Consider the following 13,136-nt stretch of genomic DNA (forward strand, 5'->3'; position numbering starts at 1 on the left):
ACAACACTGCCAGCTTGAAGAATCTATTTTGCTCAGGCAATTGTGAGAGAAAATATCAGTAACTTGAGAACGCAGAAAATCACAGAGAAAAAAAACACTACTAGAAGCAAGAGTAAACTGTATTTTAAGACTTCTGTCAAAAATTACATATTGTTTTAAGACACCCAGACACTGTATCTTCAGCTACCAATCAACTGTGTTTCCTACATTCAGAAGGGTGACTTATGAAGTATCATTAAAGTCTCTCAGTTCTCCTTTGATACAAAATAAATTAATATGGGAGCTGGTTGGCCAATATCTATCATTATTATGTTTCTGTACCTGATGGAATCCTTTATAGGTAAGTGTGAAGACATATGTAGCAATAAAAAACAGGTAACAGGATGGGAAACCATTATAAGAGTTGGTATTTCTATGAAAGCTTTTGCATCTTGGAAGCTCCTGGTTTATTTGCCATTCTTCAAAGTCAGTAACAACTTAAAGGGAATTTGCAGTCTTTCAAAAGCAAAGAGACATCGAGGAAGACTAAGTTTAGCACCTTCACATTTGGCAGTAGGTTTGGATTATTAAAAAAAAACAGATTATTGGATTATTTTTAAAAAAGGATTATTCAAAAAAATTAGATTGCTGCAGAGATTTCACATACAACTACAGGAGCAGAAAACAGCCCAGTCCACCCTCAAGGAAGTTATTTCCTAGAGAAAATGCAGCAAGAGTAAACTTGCTGCAAGTAAACTTGACACTGCAGAATTCTTCAACTCAGCAAACAAAGTTCTAACAATTAAGCAGGAACCTGGAAATAGATAAATTCCACAAAGATGTGTTGTCATCTTATTGCAAAAGTTCCATACCTTCTTGGTGATTTCTCATGGTCATCTCCCTGCAGCACTTACTCCTACTCCTACTCCTACTCCTACTCCTACTCCTACTCCTCCTTCTTCCCAGCACAGCCAACAAACTGCAATTGTCTCCTCACCCAGCCAACCACTTGTCTTCTTATTGGACACAGCTGTGGCCTGTTAAGGGCAGGCCTGTTCCTATCTTTGGTGATTGGTACAGCTGCAGCTCCTCAGGTGTGAGACTGCCTTCTGCACTATCTTTGTTTTCTTACATTCTATCCCCTCCCAGGGATGGAGGTGTTTCCTCCCCTTTTAAAGAACAAAGGTAATTGTTTGGGCAAGTGTTGCTATGGAGACTTCCCATTAAAAATTGAAATTCAGAAACAGAAAATCTTATTTTCCAAAAGATATTCCAGATTTCATTGTTTATGTAAAATACCACTTTAACCACCATTTGAAGGGTGAAACAAGAAACCCTGAGTTGGGAATAAAATTTTAAAACTTAATCTTGACCTTATGTTGTATTTGTAGTTTCAATTTCCTAAATGTGATTTAGTTTTCCAAAAGATTAATTCTTGCCAATGTATCTCATTTTGCTAAATGAGAATACAATATCTCAACATTTACTAAGGTCTCTGTATATGGTATTCTACCTATTTATTCAAATGCCTATATTATACATTTTAATTACATTGAAACAATGATCTTAACAGATTATTTCTCTGGAATTTTGGTATCTTTCCCTGCATGTAGATGAAAATTGGAATCCACTAAATTGCACAAGAGCATCACTTCAAAATCAAATGTATTAAAACTTCTTTAACATGCTGAATACACAAAGAAGTTAAATTATCAAAGTCATTCTACATTAAAAGCTAATTTATTTTTAAACAATTCTGTTAATAAGACTTTCTTTCCAGACATTTTGTCCTACAGTTTAGAACAGAGATATGGCAAAATGTTTAACAGTAATTGTTAGAAGCAGATTAAAATTTTTTCATTGATCTTTTCGACATGAAATGCCCTTGCCAGAGGCTTTTTTCCTTACCATCATTAAATCAAAGCAGAAACTCCCCAGCTTATTCCCTTGGCCAAGCTTTTCAAATTTCATACATTCACATGCACTGCTAAAGATATTAGTCTTAGGACTCCCTTCTACATTACCAATTTTACTTGGCATCTCCAGGAGCTTTGTTTTTAAGTTTTCCTTCATCTTGAACCTTCACAATCCTAAACTTCAGCTCAGACAATCCTTGAACCAAACTCAATGAGTAAACAGAGAGCAGGAAACACTGCCTGCCCCCAAAATGGTACTACTGCTGAAAATTCTGCAAATTCTGTCCCATCTCCTTTGGGACTTTTTCCATTTCAAACTATGAACTGCTGAACGTTTTGAAGAATCTAATTGTGCATCTTGGACTCTGTAATAAAAATTGAATTAGATTATAGCAAATCAATGCCTTAACATAAGCAGCAATAACTTTTTAAGTGTTTTTTATAAATGCCATTTTAATTTTTTTTAATTGTTTAGTCCAATTTCACAACAGAATTTATCACATGTAGCTACTCCCCCACTCCCTACCTATTTCTCCTTTAGTCAGAGAAAATAAATACTCCCTTGTACATCTTAGTTTGGAAAACAGGATTCTGTCAAAGAAGCAGGGAAAACATCACCTCTCTTGATTTTGTTTCTAATTCTGTTGTTGAAGTACACATCCTAAGCAGTTACCTCACAATGACTGTGATCAAAGCTATCAAGGTTACATCATTCTCTGCTCTGAATCTTGACTGACATTATTATAAGCAGGACTTAACAGGTTTTTGCTTTAATTCATGGCTCAATTACTATACACTAATAACTGAGAAACCTCTCATTCATTAACAAAACAAAAAAGCTCAGAAGTCTTTCAGGAAATACAGCATCCCAACATTATGTTAGGTTGAAGGCAACAAGTACTCAACCAATGCCACAAGAAAACCATGTCACGTGAAGACAGCAGGTTAAGTCATTTATTTGCTCATTAAGGTCCCTTCTGTTTACTCTGAGCTAGAGATTAGCTTGAATATTATGAGGGTGCAGAAGCAGAGAGGAGAAAGGCAACACCCTCAGCTATTCACCTTAACCTCAAGCATGGCCAGATTTTCAATAATCTGTGATCACATATCCTATCCCCTCCCTGCTCTTAATACCTGGAGCCAGTACCAAGTAATTTACTTAGACTTTTGCAAAATGAAAGGAAAGTAAGTGACAAAGGCAAGATAACTACAGAGCAAAATGAATGAGATTAAAACTCTGATTGGGTATTTGAGGACAAACCATAGGGATCTGGCCAAGAATTAATAACTTAGGTTGTTTCCATCTCACATCTCTTTAGTTCTTATTTGAGATCCTCCTCCAAAAATAATGCACTAAATAATTTAGGGGCATTCCTCAGATTAGTTTTTTCATAAAATCCTCAGGGAAAAAAAAATAGATCCATGCAAATGTCCTTAATTTCAATTGTCCTGGTTTTAGCTGGGGTAGAGTTAATTTCTTCTCAGTAGCTGTTAGAGTGCTTGGATTCAGAATATAGTGGTTTGGATCCAGAATAAGAATGGCATTGACAATACATTGATGTTTTGGTTTTAGGAAAGTCATGTTTATACCAATTCAAGGACATTTTTTCTTGTCTCATGCTCTGCCAGTTAGGAAGTGCCAAAGAAACTGGGAGGGAGCAGAGCCTGGACAGGTGGCCTGGACTGACCAAAGGGAGATTCCACACCACAGGAGATCATGCCCCCTGGGGAGACGTTTGGGGTGATGGTGTTTGCCTTCCCAAGTCACTTGATGATACATGTGATGGGGCCCTGCCCTCCTGCGGAGGGCTGAACACCTGCCTGCCCATGGGAAGCAGTGAATATTTCCCTGTTTTGCTTTGTTTTGCTTGTGTGCACAGCTTCTGCTTTCCCTACTAAACTGTCTTCATCTGTCTTCATCTCAACCCATGAGTTTTCCAGTGTTTACCCTTGCAGTTCTTTCCCCAGTCCCACTGGTGCAGGAGTGAGCAAGTGGCTGCCTGGGGCTTGGCTGCTGCCTGGCGTTGCACCATGATGCCAATACAAGATGCACTACAGAAAGATTTTGTGCAGCCAGAAGTAGTACAAGTTTCTCTGGAACAAGTCCCCAGAACAGATGAAATATTACAGATTTTTAATGGCACATTTCAGTTTGGTAGGTAGAAGTGACATGGTTTATCTAACAAGCAGACATCACACTTTGCTAGAATGATGGTTACCTTTTACTCATTAATCTGCTGCTTACGTAGACTTACATAAAAACCTCATCCAATTAGCATCTGCAAAAAAACAACCATACTAGAGATCCAGCATTAATCAAAAGCCAGACAAATTATCAAAAGCCTTACAAAAGAATATGCATACTCCACCCTGACTGGGAATGACTTTTCCAGATTCATGCACGAGTGTTAATTACCAGGCGATGCACGCTGCTATTGTTTTGACATACGGCACACAGATCCTGTTCTTCCTCATTGCTTTGATTAAAAATTTGGCTCAGAGAGAAGTTTACATTGTTCCTTTTAATAACTGCAGCAGCTACTTCCACACCACTGCAGGGCAGGAGAGGGGCTGAGTTGCTGGGTCCTGACTAGCCACAGCTCTGCCCCAGCCCCATGAAGCACCTCAGATCTCCCATTAAATCAGGACATTTTCAATTTTTTTTGTTTCATTCTTTTTTTACATTGACCGACTCCGACCTTTTTGAATTATCAAAAAAAGCTTCATAGCTCCCTCTGCTGCCAGCAAGTATGAAATTCAGTTACTCTACACAAAATCTGCTTGCACCTGACAGAAAAATTGCACTCCTGTTTCTCTAATCATATATGTGTAGAGTCCTTTGAAAACAAGATTTGAGAAATTTTATGGGTATTTTATTTTAGGGCTCTCCTAAGATTGCCGATTTGATTGGATAATTATTCTTACTGTAAATCAATATTGAAGACCTATAGTTAAATACTACTTTAATATGACAATTTCAAAATACCTTATTCAATATGAAAATGAAACCATATTATCATCTGAGTATTTAGATGGGTATCTAATGACACCCACAAAACAAAAATCAATTATTCAGAACAGTTCAGAGACTCATCTCAACTGCTTCTGCCCTATCACTACTATTTTTCAGTCCATCTTCCCAAGTGTTTCACACTCCCATTGCTGCCTCTTCTCTGAACCTGCCCTCCCGAGCAGTGCCTCTCCAAACCTGTCCCTCTGCATTAGGTACCAGCTAGGTTTTTTAGTTGTCTTGCTGCTGCTGTTCTGCTCCATGCTGACAGCCATGAAGTGTCCTGAATCCAATGCTCTCTATTCCCCAGGCCCATTTCAAGACCACCCCCACAATGGTGGAGTACCAGCCCAAATGCCTCCCATCTGCCTCTGCTGCACTTCTAACAACTCTGCAGCCCAGAAGGGACAGGGCTGGGAAGAGTGACTGAAAACAGACAAGGGAAGGGGGCATCAGAGGGTTTACACATCTAAAACTGAGGGGTTACACTGACAGAAAAATGCATTTGCTAATACATCCTCCTTTGTGTTGTAGCTGCAGCTACACTCCACCTCTGCAGTGCTGGAGGCTGCCTAGATATAATTTAAGAGGCGTTTCAGTTTCAACAGGTGCACTGAGCTAGAGACTGACACAGACCCACACAAGGCCTGACACACAGAGACAGATGGCCAAGCACTGCCCACGTCACTGGATCTGCACTAAGTCCATGCCACAGGGGACTTGGCTTCACTTATCTAAACTTTGTAGCAAAATGCACCACCAACCCACTCCTTTCTTCCAGATAATTTGGGAGCCACAGATAATTTGGAAGCTGCTTACTCTAACAGCATTAGAGCTTTCAGATCTTGACACTGATGTCTGTTTGAAGGCTTCTGCCTTCTTGCTTCCAGCACTACAAGCCTGGCATCTCTCCTACCTTTTCTTTGAAAGTTAAAAGAACAGGTTCCTGCCTTCCCAAACTGTTCAGCTTCCTTTTCCTTATCCTGGCCCAGCCCTACATTTCTTTTTATTACTTTTGCCTCAGCAGATGACCTCAACCTGCCAGGAAGGAAGCTCCAAGGCTGACAGGGTGTTTTCCAGCTCTGTGCAATGGCAGCTCCAGAATCAGCCAGCCCCCTCAGAGAGGCAAAAGGGAGCATCAAGAACAAGAGGTAACATCCAGTCATGGCTGGAGTAAAAAAAAACCAGCAGCACCTTAGTGCAGGCTCCCTACCACTGGAGACAAGTATTTAAAATTAAAAAAAGAAATCAACAAGTGGAAATTTCAGATGCCAGTATTTTGAGCCTAGCCTCCCTCAAACAAAATCCCAAAATACAGGATTTCACTAAACACTGAGAAAAAAATTAAATCTAAATCCATTTTTATTTGTCCAAGTCTTACATGCTGTTCATTAATATTAGATAGCCAAGACTTAACCACTCTTTCCTTGTTTATCCATTAGCAGCAGCATTAGTCACTTAGCAGGGAAAAAAAAAGAAAGTGCCCAGAAACCCTAAATTAATAGATACAAATTGATTCACACTTCATACTACAGGTCACAGTTGGAAGTCCTCAATGATCACTAAACAACCAGGAAACTTAATTCCTTAGGAGACAGTTTCACATTCCAACCCAGTAGGCACTTTCAGCATTACCAAGCCAGAACAGACCATATGTCCTCCTCTCTTTCCGACAAGGTTAATCTCATAAAAAGCATCTTTTTAACCCACATGATTTTTGTACAAGTATGCACTTAAGTAAAAGCTCAATTCATTTGTAGGGGGAAAAAATAACCAAAAAGAAAACAACCAGACAACAAATCTATCTGGCACCCTTTTCTTCTGTAATTTCTTATCATGCTTTTAGTGCCTATTTCCCTCTTCTGTGTCTTTCAGTTCAGCTCTGCTCACTAAAAGTGGCAGCCCCATAACTCCAGCAGCCTCAAAAGAGCTCCCCACTTGAAGCTGTACACACACCCTCTGCAGGAATACTGGAGGCTGGGGTCATTTCAGATAGTGCATAGCTGCAACATCTGCAGACTAAAGCACACAGGAAAACACTTGTGCTTCAGCATTCCCCCAGAACGGGAGCAGCTGGCTGAAATGACACTTTCACCAAGTGACACAACACACCTGGGGGTACAGGGACCATATAAGGTACCAATTTTGTCAAAGTTTCTGTGTATGTGAAAAACAGGGATATAGTTCAGAAACAAAATGGCAATGAGAAACCAGGTACACTGTGGCATGCTTTCATCTGAGACTTTCATAAAGAGATTCAGAAGCAAAAGAAATGCTTTAATCCTTACCATGTTTCAAAAATACATTGCACATGGGCTCTGTGTTCTTTACTAGTAAAATCAGATTTTATTAAACATTGAAGTAGCTCCCTGAACTATTTTGCTACAGCAGCATAAGGTAAGATCCTGAATTTTGGAATAATTCTTTACTAAAAATGAAGTGCCTGCATTGGAGAAAAGTAATACAAGAATTAATCCATGTGAAGAAAACAAAATCCATTTGAAATAAATTCTCTGTGTTTCTTTTGAGGACTTGTCTATGTCAGTCCAGTTATAACAGGATTTCTCAAACTTTAATACAGTAATCCTCTTGTATTTCAATGTATGTACATATTGTCTAATAAAAACTGTGTACTCCACATACTACAAAGAATTTGTACATAGAAGAAAAAAAGAACAAAACAAAAATTCCTGAAAATGAGACCCACATAGTGTGTTGAATTTCCAAAAGCTTCAGCAGCAGCAGTGTCTCAATTCTGTCTGAAGATTAAGGCCTGGAAGGACTTTTAAATTTTTCTTCTTTTTTTAACATTCTCAATATAAAACACAGCTGTATATCAACCTCTGAAAATCAAAAACAGAGCTCAAAACAGACCCCACGTGACACTGCTAGGAGCACTGAAATAATAAAAAACCCCAAACATGTAAATAGGATTGTACACTGATAATCCCATGTCAGCTAGCCACAACTGGCTTCAAGGCTCCTTCAAACTATTCATACAGCAAAACCCATTTTTAATGCCCTTTACAGATCACAGTCATTTATGAGAACATAATGTAACAAATTAAGCATTGTAGTATCACAGACGGACACAGGCTGAGAGGAAACAACTGCAAAGAGCTTCCTGTCATTTGGGATTTTTCATTCCCTACCTTATGAAAAAATTAAGAATACTGTTGAGTATTTTTTAAAAGCTCTGCATCAAATATAATAAAAAGTTAAAAATCTTGATATTTTAAATTTAAGACACCAGCTTGGGTTAAAGCACAGACTTCTGTCTTTCTCATTTAAATATGAAACTAAAGTAGTATTTGCAATTGTTCTTTCTGCAGAAAAGATTACTGCTCTGAAGTACATCACACTACAAACCAACATTCTCACTACCTCCATAAACAAAAACTTACGAGGCAAAAAGATTGCATTTTACATTTAGATGGTGCAAAAATTGAATTTGACTCAATCACTGAAGGCTAAAGGAAGTCAGAAGCAAGCTTAAGAACCAATATTTTTTTATTTACTGCTTTGTAGTATAAAAGTTGTATATAAACTATTTTGTTAAAAATACATTTGATAAGCAAATTTAAGAAAAGCAAACTAATATGGCAATATGCATACCCCTACAACAGCAGTGTAGTGTTAAAGGCAATGAAACAGGCAGTTTCTAAATCCTCTTTTGCTTAGGTAGCAATGCATAAATTCAATTCTTGCACATATCAAGTCTCATAATACCTTACATAATTACTTTATACAAGTAAACAATATTTTACATACCCAACATCTTTCCATCCCTTTTATTCTATGTATTTTCAATGGAATCAAAACAGAAACTACTTTTAAAATACGTAAAAAAAATACATATTACCATTTAAACTTTCTTCCATCCTTTTGCCATTTATTTGCCATACTAACCCATCATGCATCAAAATACTATATCAAGACAAACTGCCCTTTTTTAGAAAAAGTTTTGGGGACAGTCTGTAACTTTGTATCTTTTCTGAAAATTAATTGAAGACTGCTGTTTTCTCCAATGCTCCCTTTTTCCAGCAACACTTTATACTCATAGCTATCAATCACTTGGAAACTGAAAGCTTATTACTACAACCAATACTAATTAAATCTTCTAGAAATATTCTTCACACAAATAATCATTTGAAGCTTAATGTGTGCCTTTAAGATGAGGTTGCTGTTTATGTTGTACTTAAATATTGAAGATGTTTCACAAGCTGATTTTAAATTTATGGGAGCAGGGAGCAGTGCTAAACACTGAAGTTAGAGTCCCAGCCAAATAGTTATTTTGAGTTCTCAAGGACAGTCAATTATTTCTAAAAATATTCATTTTGAAAAGAACAATAAAACATTTATTATTTTCAAAGTTTGGGTGGGTAGTGGTAGGGTTTTTGGCAAATATAGCATCGTTGAGAAGTACATTGATAGGACCAGTTGGTATCTTGTGGATACACACAGAAGGAAGACCATCAGCAGCACATACTTGCAGCAAGAGTGAAAAAACTTGATGTTTCCTGGCAAGACATGACAGTAACTAATATACAAGCAAGAAGAGTAATTTTGTACACACTGATTGTTAACACTGCATACATAAATCAATGAAGAAATACAAGTCTCAGATATGAAGAAGAAACACAATTTAGAGCTCTTGTTTAAAAAGACTGAAGGTATCAATTGAAAATAAATCCATTTCAAAACCATACACTGATTTTCCTTGAGTTCATAAAGCAGACTAAGTTATAGTTCTCAGAATACAGTGCAATCTCTACTAAAAAGCATTATATTAGAGCTTATATTCTTAGGCACTCAGAACAAATGATATGATTTTCTGTTACACAGAAAAGCTTGCTGAAATATTACAGAGATTTCCCTCCCCAGAACAAGTAACAGGACAAAGCTGAGATCATAATTAGATACAGAAAATAATTATGAGAATACCATGGAAATCTTAGCATTAAGTCACACTTAAAATATGAAAGGAGTAACACTGGCTTAAGATTTTGTTGCCAATGTATACAACTACCCTCAGTCCAATAAAGCCACTCTGAAGCACTTCAGTATCATATTCCATAAAATTTTTAATGCCCAATATTCCATATCCTTATCTAAGGCTTGAAATATGCTGCCTTAACTTAATAAGGAACCTGTGAGTAAGAACAAGAAAAGAAAAGCAAAACTATTAGGCACTCTTCAAACATGAGTGAGCAGTTACAAGAACACAGGAGAACACAAGGCCTTGAGGAAAGTAACCTCACCAAGAGCTCATCCAACTGCATACAAAAAGACGCTCTTCAGCCTATGTCAAGTAGTAAGAGAGAGATATGGGTCTGGGGAACAACAATTTAATTTAACATCTGCATATAACTGAACCAGTCTCTACTGTGAGGTACCCTGCACAGAGCTGAGTTTATGTACTGAAGGCACACGTGCAGATTTGGCTGACAATTACTTCTTTTTATGTTTTACTTGGCTACAAGCAGTTAGATTAAAAGAATATTTTGATCTTTCAAAGGTTGGCTTTTATCTTCAGCAAACGCTTGTCAATTTTGCAGTGGGCAGAACAGAAGAAAAATCCAGATGGAGCACTGGGGTGAATGTAGTTTATCCACGAGGTAATTGTATTACTCTTTATACTGAGCTCATAAATGCTTGTCTAAAAAAAGTTTAAGACTTGATAAAGCTTTTACCTTTCCTGTCCAAAACCCTGTACGTATGTTTTCTTCCCAAGATGAAGCCGTTCGTTGTGATGTCCACATAGCTCAACAGTATTTAAGTGTCTAAATCTCACTATTTTACTGGTCAAAAACCATTAAGTGCTTAACCTTGCAGGAATGACATCACAGAACTTTTAAAATGCTACATTGCCATAAAAACATTTCTTAAAATAGTATGCATTGTTTGGGAGTTTTCAGTTTTCTCCAAAGTGCTTGCAGACAATCTTCTTCTAAAAGACCACCTGTAAGAGAAGAACACAGTTCTAAAAATAAACCTAAATAGCAAAATTACTTTTAGGACGGACACACCAATTAAAAACTTAGCAGGTGCTCTGAAATGGAAAAAAAAAAGCCACAATTGCATGAAGTAGTTGCCGTGCATTCCAAGTTTAGCATGTGAAATCATAAAGAGGAACTAAAAATTGAGCTAGTACTCTTGAAATGCATGGACAAACACATGGACCAACTGACAAATCACACCACAATGTTAAGCACTACAAACGGAAAATGTTACATAGCTTCAGTGTACCAGCACCAGTCTCTGTTTATACCCAGTAGCTTAAAATGGATGTCAAAGAGCTCAACTCAAAATTTTGACTTTAATTATCAGCAGTGTATCTACCACTCTTTATGTGCCATTAAGCATATTTGAAATAAAATTAACTTATTAAATGGAGTCTGCTGAGGACATGGACCTTGAAGACATAGAGAAGACATGCCACAACTTTCAATGACACAGCCAGCAAGACACTAGATAAGCTGAAACACTGTAGAGGTCGCTTCAGAACACATCAATTTAGGGGAAAAAAAACCCTGGAGTTGAGAGCAGCAGTGAATACAGGCAGTCAGCAATGCTATTTCATCCAGGTACTGTCCCACTCAGGAATTCCACCTCCTACAGGAACTCTCAGTAACAGTGGTTAAAGTCAGCCACAAATCCTCTGAATGACAGAAAGACCTTGTCTGGAAGCAGTTAAACACACATTTATGCCTTCTTCCTCTGCAGCTGAAGATCTGAATCAAATTCACCCAAAGTACAAGCTTTCATCAGAAATATACTGACTAGAGGCACAAAAGTCTTAAATGCAGTTTATTCAGCTTCAGTAAATTGGGCTACAATAATTTATTAGAAGTCTGAAATAAGTAGCTGAAGTAAAGGTCTAACTACTACCTGTTTAAATGTGAACAGCTTCTCATGACAGTAGACAAAAACTGATCTAGAACCATGCTAGGGAACAGTATCATGCCCTTTTTCAAGCAAGATCTGTTTCTTTTTTGTAGTGCAAATCAAACAGACCTGGCTAGTTTCCCAGATGATTTACAAAATAGCTCTGTTGGCCTAGAGAGACCATTAAAATATTCTGCTGAACCATTTCTCTGCTATTAGAACATTTGTTTTCAGAAGGGGCAAAACTTTAATTCTAAGGGGAGGTTCTACAATAAAAAGCTGCCATAGATGGACAATTATTTTACAGCTTTACTATCATATCTCTCTAGAGAACAGCTTATTTTTAAATTAAAGTAGCAATGGTTTAAATTTATAGAACTTTTAGGTAATTACAGGGAACAGCTTTCCTATTTAGGAGAGGAAAGAACAAATTAGAGAGAAAACTGGACTACAAAACATTTTGAGTGATTGCAAAGTGATGGGGTTTTTTTAATCAAGGTGCACTGGAATTTATTTTCATATATGCCCTCTTCTTTCTACTTCTTGTGCTTAAAGAGAAGATAACTAGCTTGTCTTTAAGTAGAAAAAAAAATCATATTATGAACAATCTGATGAGATTTCTGTATCTCCCACTAGAGATACAGAAAAGAAATAAAAATAGTCACAGAACAAACAAAACAATTAGCTGGGCATGGAAATGCCAGTCTGGTGAAGGAAGACACTATCTCCTATTGCATTTAGCTGATATTGATTTTTAAAAAGGGAAGAAATAGAAGGCACATCAACATTAAAAAAAAACTTGAGCACAAGGACATCATTCTGAATCAGAAAATAGGAGTACTGTTTCCCTTTCACTGACATCTGTAGACCCTTCACAGATTTCAGTGCAGCAGTGAAACAGCAGCACTAGGCACCTGTGATTGGCCAAAATGTGCTACAGATCAAAAAGCGAAACACTGGCATAGACAAGTCTGGTCTTATAAATGTCCAGCAATAAAGATGCTTATTCCAATTTCCTAATTTTTGAAACCTGAGCTCCCCCTTCTTGCAATGTAGTCTATCACTGTCTTCTAATTTACTGGGGGAAAAAAAAAATCCACCCAACCTCATTACCCTCCATAACTTTTTTATTACTTGGAAGCATACCGCATCTCCAAGTCTCTTTTCCTCTACAGCAGTAGAGGTATAATTTAGTGATGAGGCATAGAGGCCAGACAAACACATTCTGCTTAGTTCAACAGTGAAACCTGTGCTGCCACTAAGGGTTGGGAGGAACTATCCCTCACTGCACACCAGCTCTCTACTTTAACCTCAAGTTACTCAAGAGCATTTGAGTCTTGTTG

This window comes from Melozone crissalis, unplaced genomic scaffold, assembly GCF_028551555.1.
Source record: "Melozone crissalis strain CALT ecotype California unplaced genomic scaffold, PUWL_Pcris_2 ptg000006l_1, whole genome shotgun sequence".
Taxonomy (NCBI): Eukaryota; Metazoa; Chordata; class Aves; order Passeriformes; family Passerellidae; genus Melozone; species Melozone crissalis.